At 37.6% G+C, this 15,579-nt stretch overlaps 1 protein-coding gene across 3 annotated transcripts in view; it reads left to right on the top strand.

Moving 5' to 3' along the window:
• The first annotated feature begins 726 nt into the window (after positions 1–726).
• Positions 727–15,579, top strand: part of LOC127658235 (dual specificity tyrosine-phosphorylation-regulated kinase 1B-like) — a 79,320-nt gene continuing 64,467 nt past the window's right edge. For 2 of the 3 annotated variants that reach the window (XM_052147424.1, XM_052147423.1), the window contains exon 1: positions 727–1,438. The gene's annotated coding sequence lies outside the window, so the exon portion shown is untranslated. The remainder of the gene's footprint in view (positions 1,439–15,579) is intronic. The other variant, XM_052147425.1, reaches the window with a different exon arrangement.

Below are 15,579 nucleotides of genomic sequence, written 5' to 3'. Positions count from 1 at the left end.
CATGTATAGTTTGCCTTTGCGTATTTTACACAAACTAATGCGGTTCGTACTGTAAAACAGCATAAAATGGAAAATGTTTAAAGCTTAAATGATGATTTTTTTTTATTTTTATTATTATTTAAAGGGGGAACCAATTTTTTCATTTGCACATTACTCTATTTTAAATCGTACTCTCGGCCTGGCATAAGAGGAAATGTGGTTATGGTGAGGAAATAAGTTATATCGTTAAACTTCATTTTCAAATCTTTAATAAAGGTGTCCAGTGTTAGATGACTCCGCGCAGCGCACATTCATTAAAAATGTCTTTAGTTCTATGCAGCAGATTAAATAAGTGATGCCTTTATCAACTGTTTAGTGTCAAGAGTCGATAACAATTAATTGAATTTAACCAAGAAAACGATTTAAAAACACTTTAAGAAACAATCTGAAAAATAATATAAACCAAGTGGCTACGCTCTTTGCTCCAGCCATTTATCACGTTTTAATGGCCGAATACAAGCCTGAAAGCCACTTGAATGCGAGTCTTTTTAATTGTTGTTTCCATAAGAATATATTTGCAAATACCGAGGCAAATCACGCCAACAGCCGCTGGGTGCAGCCCGTTGTCAGGTTTGTTTAAGCGGCCATTTTGTGAACACCGCACAGTGCGCAGACGCACACACACCAGGCGGGAGCGCGCTCTGACGCGGGAACGCGCTTCAACCGAGCAACCCTCTCTAGCGACGAGCAGCCGCGGAGCCGATCCGAGATTAACGGGCTGTGAGGGTGGGGGGGACGGGCTCCCTGGCCCCTGCACATCGCTAATTGTAGCGGTGCGACGGTGAAACCCCTGTTTTTAGTTCATCCGTTTTTCTTTCTTTTCTAATTTTTGTTAATTTAATCGCTCTGTCCTTCTCACCCCTCCACCGTCCCGCTGCTGCTGCAACAGCCACCTCGAGCAAGCTACTACAACTGCCGCTGCTGGGCTACGTGAACGCGGTTAGCCTGAGCGCTAGCCACCGAAGCCCTCACACTACCACCACCACCGCTACCTGACTTTCCGCGGATTTTTTTGAAGGAGGAGAGGGTAGACACAACGTCAAGGCGGAATATCGGCTGTCACGGTACTGCTCATCGGACTGACGGTTGGCAGCGCCGGAGGTTTGAATACGCTCTTGTCGCGCTCTTTTTCAAGGGACTGTAACTGGAGAAAACACCCTAATGAGCTGAGAAGGGATTGTAGAACGACGACAAGACTATCCCGCTTGTGTTTTGTTTTGGGGTGTGGGGTGGGGGGAAGCAATCTCAGCAACCCGTCCGTCCGAAGGGGTGGCGGTTCGGGGGGAGGGGTCGTTTTGCCGGGTTTTCGGTCCGCCCCGGTACCTGTGTGGTGGAGGTTCAGTCGGTAGAGGGGGAATACTGCTAATGGCTGCTTCGGGAAGCTGGACACGAAGCTGAGGTAAGAGGACAGCGGGTTTCTTTAAACATATAAACCACATTCACGCCAGCTAATGAAGTATATTTTTCACTCGAGTGAAGATAGATGCTCTCATATGGCTCATCCTGTTTCATCCTTATTCATCTCCTCAAGCATCAAGTCACCGTGTTCCCTCCCGAAGATGCCTGGTGCACAGGCCGTTCGGTGCCGGGGCTCTGTGCAGGGGAATCGGGAGGGAGTGAGGGCATATTCGGCTTTTTACTTCATGTAAACTGGGTCATATTCAAAATAAGCGGTCAGGCATTTAAACCTTATCCTCCTCTGCGATCCAGTCAGCGTTAGCAGCTCCACTCATGGGTTGTCAGAGGATGTGATTTCAGAATGATTAAAATCATGCAATAGATTTTCCCTGATCTGGCATGGATGATCAGTAGGTTTGAGATAATGCAAAACAGCTTATTCTGTCACGTCGGAAAAACGACCACAAGTCACAGCCAATTCATGACATGTTGTATCGGGTTGCTGGCGTTTGCAACGATGCACCCATATTCGATTATGGATTATGAGACCTTCAATGCATCCTTCGATTATCGCTTTCCATTTTTCCGATTGATGAGTCAGGTTTGCCCATCACGTTTTTTTTCAGACACCCAGTTGTCATTTAATGTTTGTTTTAAAAAAAAAAAAAAAAGAACGAAGGAAGGAAGGGAAAGAATCCCACAGCAGCATCACTTCGGCCACAATTACATTAATGCAAAACTGCGGTGTTGCATGGGTTGCAAATCTTCTTCTGAGCAGAATGTCGGAATTTGACAGCTATCTTGTTGATGTTCATCCTATTTGTTGATATATTTACTAGGATGTGCATCTTGATTTTGAAACGGGTATATTTTGTTAATAAAAATGCGACTTTAATCAAGGCTCCCTATTTGGGGTGACGTTACATTTTTCTTAACGTTCATCTACGTGCACGAGCGTGTTGCTTAGGGGGATATATATCAGATTCGTATTACTGTACACCTCTGGAATTCATTTGGATGTGGCACATTTACCCAGGTCTCTATTTAGCCCAGTGTTCTTGCAGTCAAAGCCCTGGTTATATCTGGCTGTGCCTGCACCCTTCATCTCCATAGCATTTTCTGCAAGGCTTCTGCTGTTGTGCTGAAGTAGCAATGCCGGTGTTCTGAGAATCTGTGCTACCTGCTCAGGATGTGCTAATTGCAGTAAAACCGTGATATGTATAGTTAAAACATGGGTAGCTCATGTCGGGAGGCACGGGAGAACCTGTCGGTATGTATTACAATAGCATGAAATGTGTTAAAATCCTAGGTATCACACCTTGTCAGGCAGATAATACCTACCAGGATGTGCTACCAGCATAACTATCAGATAGTGTGCATGGTCTGAGGCAGTACTAATCCCTATCCCAAACCCAACCCTAAAACTATGCGACTACAGCATTGGTTGCACATCCTGATAGGTAGCACATATTTTCAGGACACCTGTTCAAAATGGACACACATCTTCTGTTCTTTTTTAATTTTATTTATTTATTTATTGCATGTTGCCATCACGATCAGCCTTCTTTTTCCATCAATAGACATTGTCGACCTTAGGAATGGTTTAAACATAGCTATTGCCAAGGTGTTAGTGAGTATTCATGCTTTTGGAACAGTTAATGTCGATTTGTCAGGACAGAAATGGGTGGGTTTCAATTGTAGGTGAAAGATTGGATGCAGTTGGCAACCACAAAACCTCTTGGTCATGCTTTCCATCAATTTCCTTTGAATAATTTTTTGTTAGAAGAGGATGCATTATTGCTTATTTGAGAGAAATGTCATTTTGGTTCCTGTGTGGGAGCCACCTGTCTCTTAAAATCTTTATTTCTTTTTCTCAAAATCCTCAATTTTTTTTTGGTGCACTTAATGCATTTCCAAAACATCTGTATCCATCATGCATTTGTACTGTCTCCCAGTCTTCTTTCATTTAGCCTAGTTTTGACCCCCTTATTTGTATGTGTAAGAGAAGCTCTGTGTTGGATTTCTTTTGGTGTCCATGACACGCGGCTCTGAATAGACTAACTTCATTGTATGAAATCCTGGAACAGCTGTAAACGTACTGTGAGGTTATATTAAAGGAGGTTTCATTTCCGGGTTGACCGAGTTGGGCCTATGTTGAAAACGTGTTTCTGTACTCTATTCAAAGAGATTGCCACTGCATTGACATGTTATTTTAGGTATTTTGTCCAGTTTTTGAAGGACATTTTTGTGCAGCAGAACACAAAGGCAAGTTTAACCATGTTCAGGGCCTGAAATATGGTGCAAGATTGCGGGCATTGGTAAACCAATCAATACAGTTGATCAAATCAATAATCTTGTGTCCTCTTTCTTCTCTCTCACTCTCGTGCAGCTTTTGCTAAAAATACCCAAATATGTAGACCCTACATTTTTATTTGTTATCATTACTCACCCTAAAGCCTGTATGACACTCTTTCTTCAGGGAACCTGAAAAGAAGAAATTAGGGGAAATGTTATTTTCTGTCACCATTACTGATATATAATATAGAACTGGATTGCTCATGACATCATAAGTGAAGCCACTGCGCCGCCATATTGCTATGCCCAAACATTCCAATGTCCCTATTGACTTAATAGGAAATCATCTCATTTAACAAGTAAACATTAGTCATTCAGTTACCGATTTTATTTCTGAAATCTGCATGTACATTCCTACAAGGCAAACGATCTACACATGTAATTATTATATATTTTTTTAAAGTCAGGAATTTTTCCTGTTGCTTGAAAGCCCGAGCGAGTTACAGTAAGTATATTTGTATCAAACAATATCCAGCTCTAACAAACGTCATCAGTGAATAGATCAGCTGAATGTAAACAAGTTCACTGAAACTGAGATAAGATACAAACAGACATTTTCAGACTTATTGTGAACATCGAAGTGTTTGCTCCGTTTTCATCAAAAAGTGCCTTTTTCTCACGGTCACTTTTAAGCCTGTGCTCTCTCTCCCTCTATCACATATGCAAGATGGCCGCTCGAACACTTCCGGTGGCTTCACCTACTGCTTGCAGTTTACTGTTGCGTCAGCGATCCAGTTCTGTATATATTAGTGGTCAATATTAACTTTCATTGCTTGGAGAAAAAAGTATATATATTGACAGTGAATGTGACTGAGATTAACATTATGAGTTCCACAGAAGAAAGTCATACAGCCTTAAGGGTGAGTAATGATAACAGAAATGTAATTTTTGGGTGAACGTATCTGCCAAGAAAACACAAATGTAAGTCAGCACGTTACATCGGTCTTTCTGGGAAACAAGTGATTGAATAGGGCTATATTGTAGGCTGTATATTTAAAGGTATAGTTCACCCAAAAATGTAAATTCTCATATCATGTACTCACGCTCATGCCGACCCACATGTGCATGACTGACTTTCTTCTGCTGAACACAAATTAAGATTTTTTTGTAGAATATTTCAGCTCTGTTAAGTGAATGATGACCAGAACTATTAAGCTCCAAAAAGCACAAAGGCATTATAAAAGTAATCCTTATGACTTCAGTGGTTAAAACAATGTCTTCTGATTCAATATGTTAAGTGTGCTGACAATGACCTTTTTTACTATAAATGTGAGTAAATAGGAGTTAAGAGCACTTAGGGGTGTTTTAAAGTGGTGATTTATAATACAAATGTTTCTCATCCACACTTATCGTATCACTTCTAAAGACACGTTGAAACCACTCGTATGGAGTCGTATGGAATACTTTTATGCTGCCTTTGTGCTTTTTGAACTTTAAAGTTTTAGATCCTGTTGATTTGCATATTTGGACATACAGAGCTGAAATGTTCTTCTAAAAATCTTCATTTGTGTTCAGCAGAAGAAAGTTAATTGAGGGTCAGTAAATGATGAGAGAATATACATTTTTGGGTGAACTATTCCTTAAAAAATATGAGCCATTTTCAGAAATGTCCTCAAATGGCAGACATAAGACTTGAAAATTTTATACAAGAAGTTTAGCCCTCATACTGTCTAAAATATGTATATTGAGTGTAACAGAAACAAAATATGTATTCTGAAAGGTTGACAGCATTGTAGTAGCAATTAATGTTCCCTCTCTCATGTAACTTTCATCACTTGTAGCTGACAAACTAAACTGGGATGGACACAAGCTTGTTAGTCTTTTTAGAGACCACCTGAGGCAGTATTCCCCATTCATCTCACAACAAACACACATTTGACAGCTCTGAAAGGAGAGGACATATACACTTACAAGTACATATTGTATTTTTTATACTATCTCTCAGTTTTTGCATGCTGGCATTCTTGATGCAATGCATAAGCTACATTTAGAAGGCCTTACTGTGTGCACTCATAAATAAAGCAGGAGTGGGAAACTTTAAGGAAGAATTTATCTCTATGAGTGTGCACGATGTAGGCTACCCTTAGCAAAAGGGCCGGTAGTATACAGTCTTTACAGGCATTTGCCCATCTGTTTATCTCTGTGTGACTGGCTGGACAAATCATTTCACTCATCAGAGAGCATATAGCCTAACACATTGATTTGGATGTGGCCCTTAACAGGCTTTTCCTCCATAGCGTGTCTCACGTGTGTGGTCATCATGTGGCTCTATGGATGATATCGTACTGGAATTTGTACATACAAAGTACATTCTCCATCATCATTATGCTCAGGCTGTTAAACTTGTATTGTTCCTGAAGTTCTGCAGATCTTCAAATGTCATTCAACCCATTTTGTTGTTCAGCAGCTTCTAAACAGACAGATAAGAACAGGTTTTAGTGAACAGTGCCAGGATTTTGCATTGAGTAAGTTTATTTGATAAGATCCACAAGACCATAATTCATTTATGTAAATATGAAATTAAGAAATTGTTCAGGCATTGAGAAATTTTGCAGCATTTTCAACTTCTATTTGAATACTCAGGCAACCTCTTGGCAACATTAATAAACAGACAGAACAGACTGACTGACCTGTTCTGGTGATTTTAAGCTTCTTCACAATATTAAATAGTATTGTTTGGTGCCCGCAATTTGGCTTACAAAACTGACTTAGGCCTTGCTTACAAATTGTATTAAGATGCGCTTTAGGCGATCCGTTTGAAAATGGGGTGTCGCTAAAGACGGTTGTAAATGGGGTCCATAATATTTTGAGATATGTCCACTTTCAGAGGTGGTCGAAGGTGTTTGAAAATGCATTAGGCTTGTAGTAAATGCACATCTATTCAAATTAGTCGAACAGCAGCGAAGCACCACCTACTAAACTGTACTAAAACAGGAGTTTTAAACTTTGCTGGTTATGTGCCGTTTATAAAGGATATAACTGTCTGATTGAAGAAGAAAAAAATGCACACATGTACACGCACTTGAAGTATGCCTGATATCAACATGCAGTGATGTATGATACTGCATGTGAAGCTCAGTTAATACATGTATTCCACTAAAATAACAGAATTCTGTTCTAAACGTAATTTTGTGCTTGGATTAAATTAAATTGTAATTGGGAGAAACAGAGTGCCGTTTTTTTTTTTTTGCTAATCCTTTTAATTTTTTTAAACGATATAATCGTGCAGTAATACACTGACATAATTATTGATGGCTTCATAAAATCAAGAGATCCTCGCCTCAAAATCCAGACATGTATGGTCAAAAGAGATGTACAGTATAATAAGACCAGGTGTAAACAGTGATGTTTCGCCTGTCCACTGTTCGCCTGTGGATTGCCTGAAACGCATTTTAATAGCCAGTGTAAAAAGTGCTTTAGAAGTTAGCCAGTTGTACACACAAGCAATTTTTTATGTTGTCTTTTTACTCTAAAGATTCAATTCTTATGATTTACAAGTTGTCAAAGAGCATACATGGAGTCAGTTGGTGTTCATCTATGTTTGGAGCAAGTAATGTATGCAGCCCATTAAAAAGGGCACGCAAGAGCAGACTTCTGGTCAAGAGCTCCTTAGCTGGCTTCATGGCCAGCTCTGAGCTTCCCTTTATAAGCTGTTGCTGCCTGTCCCTTCCTAATATAGTTTTCTTCCAGCTTCCAGTGGCTCATAAATTGGTAATGAAAAGCGCATTGTGGCTTTCATAGATATTGGATAGACATGGTGGATATGCCTATGGTACGAGAGAGGTTAGGAGCTGTAATTTAGTCAGGTGTTCTTTGCGCAGATTTTTTTGATGGGAGAAATAAAAAGCTAGATCAAAAATATGATCTTAAAGAGATGGTTCACCCAAACATTTAAATGCTGTCATCACTGACTCACCCTCATAGAGTTGTTAGACAGAATGTTAGCCCCAGCCACCTTTCATTTCTTTTGCATCTTTAGACAATGAAAGCGAGTGGTGACTGAGACTGTCAGTCCTTAACATGCTGCCTCACTATTGAGTCTAATAGTTTTTAAATTTTACATTAGCATGTTTCTAAGCTAAACAAACAATACTCTAATAAGTATAAAAATTACAAAGCACACCCAAATATTGGGTCAGATCTTCCATTTGAATTAGATTGAACTGTGTTTATTGATACTTTTTGGTATTGAATATAATACAATTATTTAAAGTCAACATCTCTTGTTTCGTCTTAAAGGAACTATAATGCAGCTCACTAGGTTGTGGAACAACTGCAATTGTTAATGTCCAGTTGATCAGAGATCAATGTCTGATACCTCTGTCATATTCAGACTTTAGCTTGTCAAGGAGATTCTCATGGGCCTCAACACTTTACATGCAAATGCAAACAATGATGGTGACGATTATCAAACACTTGAGTAAAAATATGAGATTTGAATTATTCAGCATGACAAATACCTGAACATGACAACAAACACAAAAACCAACAGCATAAATAAAAACAGCAAACAAAAAATAAAAAAAATAATAATAAAAATAAGACCCTACAATTTGCATAATTTAATAATGCTGCAGTGAATGCTGTGAATTCGATTTTGTGAGCGTGATTTGCGTAGTTCTCTTGACTTACAGTATATTTTTTATTTCAGCTGAATAGTTTTCCCTAAATTTAACCCCTTATCACAAGTTCAGCAAATAAAAACTTGGATAACTCAACAAGATCAGTCTAGTCCATCTAGTACCACTGAGAGTTTTAGATTTTATGTTCATTACTGTTTCACTACTTAATCTTAACCAATGACTGCATGCACATATAAATCCTGCCTTGGTAAGGTGTACCCCTCAGCAGCAGTACTGTGAGAGTCATTCTGGTCCAGTCCCCACCTTTTTATGATGCAATTGTGGTCAGTGTTTGAGCCGTTAAAGCCCAGAAACCCTTTAAGTTTCAGCAGAGCACTTCATTGACCAGACAGTGTGGTCAAAATCTAGGCATTCAAGAGGGTACTGAAGTGCAAAGTAGCTACAGAGATAAGCTAATCATTTTAGAACATAGTTAGTGGTGCTTGCTAAGGCAAACATCACTATTACTATTGCTTATAAATGGGGCTAGGGATTAGATCAAACCCCTAACCCAAAGTATTCACCTTTGAATTGTAACTCTCCCCACACTGTTTGTGTTGCAGACATGGATGATACCTCATATTGTGTGACTTTTAGGGGTGACTTTTACTTAAGTGATCAGAATTTCTATATTCACCTGGCGAATTAACTGGCATAACAGGGTTTTTCCTGGTTCAAAAATGGTCTTCAGTGGTGGCTGACATACACATTCATCACAATGCAGTTATTTTGTAGTTGTTGCATTATTGCAATTGATATTTAAAATATGTTGTTGCATTTCATGTTTTTATTGAATATTATTTAGTTTTGATCATCTGAGCATCTATAAACTTCTGAATTCAATAGAGGTTTTTGTACTTTAAGGTGCCATGGAAAATCAAACTAACTTAACACCTTATTTATATGGGGCTAGTTATAATATTCATGAGTAAACCACTTTACTGTTTTGGGACTTTGCTTCTATTGTAAAAATGTTGTTTCCTTCTCCATAACAGATATTGTTTTTCTTTTATCCGAATCTTAATGATTTAGGAATCTTTGTGATTCTATGAAAATCTGAAGCCAAACAAGGCCAGTTTGTTTAATAACATCAAATATTATACAGGAAATATATTACAATATTAAACATGACTTTCTTCATAATTTATAAATGTCCAGACTTTATTTAAGACTATGGATTGCTCCTCACTTGTTAGTTAGGTAGTCTTTCTTAAAAAATCATTTGTTTTTGTTATGAAAAAATAACAGCCAAAACACATTAAAAAGGTGACCGTTTTTTAATACAACTGCTACAGTTGTGGGCCTAATGAAATCTGTTAAAGTTTACTGTGTATAAATGTTGGTAAAGATGTTGTATAGATGTAAAAAGTTTTCTCTTTCCCTAGTTAGCGCTGTTCAATATTTCGTGGCTGTGTAGATGTTTGAAATGGTGGAATTGCTCCATGCAATTCGAGATCGCAAAACTTCTCGTGTCAACAGTACAATGAGTCGCTAGCAGCAGTTCTCGAACCAACAGAACACTGAACTGAGAATCACACCTTATGGAGGTGTCCGACATACTGAGAACTGATGAGCTGCTGATACTGAGTTTGTGTGGGCCGTGTGATTAAGGGGTGCCAAAGGTTTGTTACTGGTGTATTTTGCTGCTATATATATATATATATATATATATATAACAAATAAATCATACTGGAAATATGTTTATGACTTTAATTGTATGACAACCATCTTATCAATGTATGATGATCTGGTCACAGCAGTTCTCAGCTCAACAGTACACTGAACTGAGAACAGTCTTTTATGCACATGTCCGAATAACCGATGAGTGAGCTGCTGATGTGAGCATGTGTGTCCTGAGGGTTTGATGAAATAAATATACGTTTCTTTAATAACAAATAAAATGTACTGGAAATATGTTTACGACATGATTTTGTTTTATTAAATAGCATTTAATCAAAGCATGCTCAAAATTCAGCTGAAAAATTTAAATCAATGTTACTGCATATTGAGCGTAGGTATTGGGTGCTTTTCGTGCAAAATATAGGAAACATTCAAAACCTAATAAATATTGGTCATTCATTTTCAATGGACAGGATTGCTGAATTAATTAGTGATAACAAATAAACACCCTTATTATTAACTCAAAAGAAAAAATAATAATCTGCAATATATGCCCATTTATAGCTTTATTTGAGGGGGGAGGGGGGGTAAAACTCATAACACTAAAACGTCTGATATTTTACAACAAACTCGCTTAAATCTCACAGGGGGATACTTTTCTCAATTCCTGTATAAGTTAGATGGAACCAGGGTCCAATTTCCAGGTGTTCAATTTGAAAAATGTCACGTTTCAATAATTACAGAATTGCAGGATCTGTACATTGCATAATGTGCATTGTTACTGAAACAAAACTTTTTTTTTCTCATTCACATATTTCCAAACATTTAGGCTATTAATTTAATGGCTTACAAAGCTAATGCACTGACATACAGGAGAGGACAGCATTTCTCCAGATTTGGAATGAGGAGCTTAAATAAACTTAGCAACCCCATGCCAATTGAAAAAAACAATGCAAAATTCACAATGAAAATTTGTCAGAGATTTGCTTAATACACTAAAATTGGTTAATGAAAAATTATTATTGTATTAAAAATAATGTTTTATTTCACATCAAGGCTATTTATCCAGATATTCTTTTTGTTAATATTATTATTAACTACATTGTGTCATTTGGTTACATTATATTTTGTGTTCTCTTAGACCTGATTAACTTAATAAATAAAAAATATCCATCCCTTTCGCACTTTTGGCTTCTAGCAGGTGAGGAAACTTTTCAAACAGAGAGATGGATAAGTGAGATGAACCGATGGGCAAGTAGGCTATAGCACATGGAGTAACAGTGTTACCAAGACAGTATATTTTGAATTTAGGTGGCATTTTTGCCCACAGCCCCTGTTAATTTCTGACCCTGGATGGAGAGATGGAGATGAGAGATGTAACAGGTGTTTAAGTGTCTCTCTTCACTTTGTAGCTGGTGCACAAAGTATTTCTTGTCAAATGTGCTGCATTATGACTAATGATGAAGCACCAATAATTGAAAGGTGTCAAAACTATAGATTGTTCTAACGTCACGCCTGCAATGTTAACAGCTTTAATTATTAACAGGAGCAATAGTTTTATTGCGTCACTCGCTGAAGGAGATGCAGTATAATTTTCTCCCCAATTTGGAATGCCCAATTCCCACTACTTAGTAGGTCCTTTTGGTGGTGCTGTTACTCACCTCAATCTGGGTGGTAGAGGACAAGTCTCTGTTGCCTCCGCTTCTGAGACCTTCAATCCACGCATCTTATCACCTGGTTCATTGTGCATACCTCGGAGACTCGCAGCATGTGGAGGCTCATGCTACTCTTACTGAAGTCATTATGCGATAAAGTAAAAGAACTGTTGAATAATTTTTTTGAACCTGTTCATAGAAACGAACCGGTTCGCGGAAAAGAATCAGACTTCCCCTATTAAAAAGGTGCAGGTTGGCGCTGTGGCGTGACTTTATCACGTACAAAAACGTCCCATTTCATTGACTAGGCATTGGCATTGGTTTTATCAACCAATAAAACAAGTTCATTGCCCCCTCTCCCTCCAAACACTGGTTTTGATTTCTCCCATCAGTGTTTACAAATGCACAAGTGAGTTTTGCTACAGGTGCAGTGCCAGATTTGAGAGGTTGTAATTAAACAATCTTATGTCTGTAGTTGTATTTATGTGAATGTCATTTTTATACATTTGTGACTACTTGTCTGCAATTGTTAATTCAGAACACAAGCTTTGAATTGTCTGAGTGCAGATTGCAACATTCAACTTCAAATTTGTATTTTACAAGTTTTCACATCGGTGCTGTGTGTAAATTTAAACTTACGAGTACAAATATTTATTGTACAAGTTCTCAAATCCAAATATGTAAGCTCTTGAGTTTTGCTACTGATTTACCTTCAAACATCTGCTGTTGATTAAAAAGTCAGATAGTCCCGTCCCCAACTCACACCATTGGCTGTAATTGAACATGGCCGCTCAAAACAAACACAGGAATTTTTATAGCACCAGAGAGACAGTGTTTACATAATGAACCCATTACTGGCTTACTTATAAATGTCTCTGCATATTAAGCTGGGATAAAAAAGTATTTTAACACTGAAAAATTTATACTTCAGCTTTAATACAAAGCAAATATTTTCTAGAATGTATTTTGGCTTTATTATAACATATACACCTATTATTAAATTTAGCAAACAATGATGCTGGATTTATAATATCACATGCACTGTTTGTATTACGTCACACTTACTGCACGTGCGCAACAAAAATTTCACATATATGTTTTTTTTACATATGGGGTCCCTTGCTGGGGATCATCATATTTGGGTTTCCTTGACATCAGAAAGTTTAAAACCCCCTGATCTAGATGATCTGGTTGGTCATCCTCAAAATAAAGATGAATGTTTTTATGTTTCTGACTATATTTGTAAGCCTCTACATATCCCTTAGTCCACAGAAAGGCAGGCTAATCAATGAGTATACTGTGCTATAATATATGCATTCTGCTTGCATTGTGTGTGGATAGAAAGTTGAATCTTTCATGATAGCATGACATTTAATTTCTGTCATTTACTCACCCTCATTTTGTTCCAACCCTGTTTGACTTTCTGTTGTAGAACATAACAAATTTAATGAAAATGAATGTAGGGCTGGGCGATATGGCAAAAAAAATTAATCTAAAATTTTTGTAAACATTTGGATGATTCACAATTTGATTTTATTCAACTTTTAAATGTACTCCAACATGGTTCAGATTTCTTTATTAGAATACAAGGCAACCTGATTAGAGAAACCCAAGTTCTTTTCATTATAGGAAACAAAAAGAAAATTTTACAAATGCACCACAGGGAGAAGTTGTCAACAATAAATATAAATTAAAATCTAATAAACCCAGAAGTTCAGAAATAATAGAATAAAATAAGAAAACTACAAAATACTTCTTAGCCAGTGTTGTTATCCATTTTTATCTAAACCAAGTCTCTCTAGAAATCTTTCTAGAAATCAATATCTATAAATGATCAAGTTTATTTAGAACGGTCTCATTGTATATCAAACAATGTGTGTGTATATTCATAAAACCCTGCAGATAGAGATGTGCCCTCTAGTGGTTCACACTGAGCAGAGCAGCAATATTAAATAATTTATCATGACAATTCAACTAGCAAAGTTTGTCAAAATAATTGCTTGCCAAATGTTGGCTATAGATGCAGCACACTTAAAACACGTCACAGAACAAAGCAATGATTAGCGTTCTATCTGAATCATCTTGGTAAAAGGAGCAGTGGATGTTTGATGATATCCATCTGATTTGAAATTAAGTTGGTTATGCCTGTCACGTAACCAACACTATTTTTTATGGGTAAAAATAAAAAAAAAGATACGTTCATCAACATGCACATGCTGAGGCCAGTTATGGTCTTAAGCCTGTGTATACATACATGATGGACGAAGTTGAGTTACAATCACACTGAACAATCGTACTGGGAATATTACTGCTGTCCTTTATATCAGTCTCCTTGTTGTTAAAGTGTCACGTTCATTTGGAGCACGCCACACACGTGCAGCTGATTAGAACGGGAGTGACAAGCATTGTGAATTTTTTTCTCTTCCTTATTCAGCCTTTGGTAGATTTACAATGTATCTAACAATAGCTTTCTAATGTTTTTATGCAAAAGCTTGATTTCTCGATTTGAAAGAAATAAAAATATGTCCAAATGCAAATTCAAATTAATTGGAAAAATCTGAAAAACCACCCAGCCCTAAGTGAAATGTGACTTAGGGCTAAAATTCTGGATGAACCATCCCTTTAAGTGCTTACCTTAGTGTGTATGCATGTTTGTGTGTGTTTTAGCATCTTCTGTGCATATGTGTGATAAGATCATGGGCTGATTTTCTTGGTGGATATCTTTTTTCCTCTCAGCACAGCTTAACACAGCTCTGAGATGAAGAGAGAGTGAGGATGCATGAGTTTGAAAGCAAGGAGTAGTGAGTCCATGGAAGATGGGAAAGGTAACAGGAAAGTTGTATAAACTTTTAGAGAGAAGAAATCTCAATAGTCAAGTTAAATGAAACTCCTATTCAATCTAAAGTCATAAAGGAAAGGTGTAAAGATGGATGTGTGCCAGAGAGAGAAAGAGAGAGGTAATCATTGGTGGAGCTGGGTAGGATAAAGATGTTTTGAGTTGCTCCTAAAATAGACTTTCTTTGCCATTTTAGTAATCTTTATCCATCCCTTGCAAATCCCTGCACCATGAGAGAATAGTAATTTAAAGTCAAGGTGTGATGACTTTTGAGACATACTAAAATCTCATTGCTTTTTAATTCAGCTACTGTAAATTCTGAGTCCATAAGTTTATTCTTTATTTGATTGATGATACAAGTAGTGAGATGACAGGAAATTCTGAGAAGATGGGAACTTGATCAGGAAATCTCGTTATGGGGTAGATTTGAGCCAGCATCTCCTAGAGCACCATGGCTCAATGTCTGGAACACATGTGCTAGCCACTAGGCTATAGATCCAACTTCCTTAATATTTATAAAGTCTTTATAAACATGCCAGTGTTGGGTAATAAAATGTTTCTTATAGTATACATGGGACTGTTTTAGGGTGCTTTCACACTAGCAATTTTAGTGCGCACCCGAGTTCAAATCACTCCAAAGTTCGGTTCACTTGGGTGGTGTGAATGCTGTTTTCCGAACTCTGGCATGCACCTGCGAACCGCACCCGAGTCCACTTGAAAAGGTGGTCTGGGGTACGGTTCATATGAACCAAATCTCGGAAGTGAACCCTTATTGATGACATATAATTTTTGTCTTTGCAGGCTCCCGATCACAATTATTATGTTTAATGAATTGCTCATAAAGCTTGTGTCCAAATAAATCACCTTCAGAGAGTAGCTCACATTCCTCACTCTTGCAACGCATCCGCTGGCTTGCGGCAGACAAATGCTAATATTCTTTACATCATTGCACATTCAATGCATCCATGGCAGACAAACATAATTGTCATTTTGTGCATGTAAAATTGTGATGGTAACTCCAAAGAGATGAATACTTCAAAAACACTGTTGTTGC

This window comes from Xyrauchen texanus, chromosome 17 (assembly GCF_025860055.1).
Source record: "Xyrauchen texanus isolate HMW12.3.18 chromosome 17, RBS_HiC_50CHRs, whole genome shotgun sequence".
In the NCBI taxonomy this organism is placed as follows: domain Eukaryota; kingdom Metazoa; phylum Chordata; class Actinopteri; order Cypriniformes; family Catostomidae; genus Xyrauchen; species Xyrauchen texanus.
This window is presented reverse-complemented; position numbering and strand designations above follow the sequence as displayed.